The sequence below is a fragment of the Solanum tuberosum genome, unplaced genomic scaffold (genome assembly GCF_000226075.1).
Source record: "Solanum tuberosum cultivar DM 1-3 516 R44 unplaced genomic scaffold, SolTub_3.0 scf00453, whole genome shotgun sequence".
NCBI lineage: Eukaryota > Viridiplantae > Streptophyta > Magnoliopsida > Solanales > Solanaceae > Solanum > Solanum tuberosum.
Window position 1 is genome coordinate 138,332 of NW_006239393.1, and position 3,846 is coordinate 142,177.

A 3,846-nucleotide genomic window follows, 5' to 3' on the forward strand; every position below is an offset into this window, starting at 1 on the left:
GAATTTTACCTGTTACTGGACAAGAGGGAGGAACACTTAAGCTAACCAGGAAACTTGGAGTTTTGAGTTTTGTTGGTCATCAATAAGAGAGAATTACTGGAATGTAGCAGGTTTAGATAATTGCATTTCCCCAGATGAATTGAACAGAAAACAATGATAAGTTGAGAACCATTAGCTATTAAGAATATTCAGTTGGCTAATCATGAACATTTCCATGGTATATAATGCCATAGATCTTGAAAATATTAAAATTGCCTAATAAGTTGAAAGATGGCCAAGGAGGAAAAGAGACTGGATAGTGCCAAATCGACAGTGTTGCACTTGTGTTTGGAACTGGAGAGCAATTGCACTCTTCTCACTATTTCAGTATAGAGAGCAACCATGGAGAGTAATTCAATCTTTATGTTGATGGGTGATAAGAAATGATTTGTTTGATTATGGTGGTGGTCGGTCTAGCTTGCATGCACCTACACTATTCCACCAAAACGGTAGGGCCTAGACTAGTGGTCAAGAAGTTGACAACCATGAGGTCTCACGTAAAAGAAGAATACTAGTAGGTGATAGGGGTACCTGTGCTGGTGGGAGGTAAAAGACACAAATAACTGCTTTTCAGCCTATTCGCGATATCCCCCACAGCCACCACCACCACAAACAATACTTATCAACTAACTTCCACGACATCCCCCATAGCCCCCACCACAGCTGCCACAACTACTGTTTTTTAACCTTCTTTCTAAACTCTTCCATAGCCAATACTGCCAAAGCCCAATATACCTGCTCTCTATTCTGTCCCCACAGTCAACACCAAACTGCCACAAGACCCCTCACTACATTACCATAACCACTACCACTACCTATTGTGTCCACTGTCGCCTCCTTTAGCGACATTCCTTTAACAGCAGCACATTCACTGCACATGCTAGTTTCTTAGAGTTGTAAAATTCTTCTCTTTCTAGCAGGCTACTGCACTCATCCTTTCTCAAAGTATCAAAAGTGTAAAGCTGTTATGTTACCAGGAGAAAGCAATCACCCCTCTTCACCAGCTGATCTTCAAAGAAGATAAATGCAACTCTTGGAATAAGAAAAAATATATAGAGTTGCAAACCAACATAGTGCTGTTCATTCATAAATAAAACTTATGCCGACTGCTTATCTATTTCAACTTTGCATAACTTATCCACATAATAACATGCAAGTGTCCTCTTTGATGTTCAGGTTAAACTTCATAGTAGGAACACAAGAGTTGAACAAATTATGTATCCAGGTATTAAGGGAGGTACTAGGCTGAGGATATGTGGAAGGTGGTGCTTACCAACCATGCATGGCCAACATTGTAAGAGAGCTTGAAGATGCCATGATCATAGAAAACAATGCATCAGAATATATGAACTTCGACGTCCATTGAAAGCTTTAGAGGATCTAATCATTTCTCTATAGAAAGATCCATTAACCTTCCACCCACTAAATTTGAAATAGATCCATTCGTCACCTCCTTTCAAAACCAGCTCCTCCACTGCCGAGATAATTGTTCAGCAGAGGGATTACGGCTGTTGCAAATATATAACAGATTCAGGTGGGAAGTTTTTCAAACAAATAATTACTCCTTCAAATTCCTTTAACTTAAACTGTCCCTTATTTATTCATTGAAGAAGTTTCTAAAATGTAAGAGAGCTGCTGAATAAATGCCCTCTACTAATAAAATGCAAGCATTGGTTCTTTTCTAAGCATGGCACAAGAACACATGCAGCTTGCTTTAGGCCACTGCTCTGGGTCATTCAATTACTGAAGCATTAATCTATCAAAGAATAAGATTCAATCCACAACAAATCTGAAACTTCACGTCTCACATCAATGAAAAGCCGCACAATCCAAACTTAGGGTTCAGTCGACATCAAACAACAGGAGATTTTAACTATCTAACCCCTGATAAGTAGCATCACTTCTTTTTTAAAAGTAAAAAAGAAAGAAGAGAGAATTACCCTAATCACCCTCAAATGTAACCGTGTATGTTAAAAGATTGCGCAGCGGTTCGCAGCTTATTAAGGGCTTATCATTCCATGATAACAATGGCATGCGTACGTTGAAGATTATAAATGAGTTGAGATCAGATAGCCGAAATCCTTGGGTCAAAAGATAGGATAGAGTTCTTGATTAGTCACTGCACACATGTTGTACTGAGTCCAAGAAATCCCTCTCTCAACCCCACTTTGGCGCAATATTCAAACAGCATCTCGTGAAAACATAGATCATTCATAATTGCTAGAGGGAAATAAAATTTCACTAGCAGGAGATGGCGAGATGCCTAAACTGTAAACAAGAATTGCAACAATAGCTAGTTTGAATTAGGACACTGAACTTAATGAACCATCAAAAGGAAAGTTGAAATTCTAAATAAACTCAGCAGCTTTTTTATGCAGTATATAAATAACCCAGCCTGTGAGAATTTGTCCTGTTGCAAGTCAAAAACTCGGATAAAGGAAGAGAGTTACGGTAGGTTGACGGCCAGCAAGAAATTAGTCATTATATGATGAATCCTCACAAGCTATTAAGGATTAATATAACCAACTTCAACTAGTTTGGAATTGACGCGTAGTTAACATAAAGAAGAAGGATGGACAGAGTAAGTTATGTCAAAGTTTCCAGGCACCATACATGTATGTAGGGTGTTAAACTTTTACTTTTATGTTCTTTATTCAGCAAGTAGGGTGTTAAATTCCATAGGATCAAAATAAAGAAAATAGAAGAATTAACCTAAATAACTGTCCACCCAACTGCTTAGACTAAAAATAGCCGGCGGATGTATAATATATGATTAATTCATGTATAACCGTGGATAATATATGTGTAGCGCTTAGGAAAAGTAAACTGGCTATTTGTGTTGTTAGAATAGGAATAAGTTTATACAATCCTATTAGAATAGGAATATGTTTATACAATCCTATTAGAATAGGAATATGTTTATACAATCCTATTAGAATAGGAATATGTTTATACAATCCTATTAGAATAGGAATATGTTTATACAATCCTATTAGAATAGGAATATGTTTATACAATCCTATTAGAATAGGAATATGTTTATACAATCCTATTAGAATAGGAATATGTTTATACAATCCTATTAGAATAGGAATATGTTTATACAATCCTATTAGAATAGGAATATGTTTATACAATCCTATTAGAATAGGAATATGTTTATACAATCCTATTAGAATAGGAATATGTTTATACAATCCTATTAGAATAGGAATATGTTTATACAATCCTATTAGAATAGGAATATGTTTATACAATCCTATTAGAATAGGAATATGTTTATACAATCCTATTAGAATAGGAATATGTTTATACAATCCTATTAGAATAGGAATATGTTTATACAATCCTATTAGAATAGGAATATGTTTATACAATCCTATTAGAATAGGAATATGTTTATACAATCCTATTAGAATAGGAATATGTTTATACAATCCTATTAGAATAGGAATATGTTTATACAATCCTATTAGAATAGGAATATGTTTATACAATCCTATTAGAATAGGAATATGTTTATACAATCCTATTAGAATAGGAATATGTTTATACAATCCTATTAGAATAGGAATATGTTTATACAATCCTATTAGAATAGGAATATGTTTATACAATCCTATTAGAATAGGAATATGTTTATACAATCCTATTAGAATAGGAATATGTTTATACAATCCTATTAGAATAGGAATATGTTTATACAATCCTATTAGAATAGGAATATGTTTATACAATCCTATTAGAATAGGAATATGTTTATACAATCCTATTAGAATAGGAATAGGTTTATACAATCCTATTATA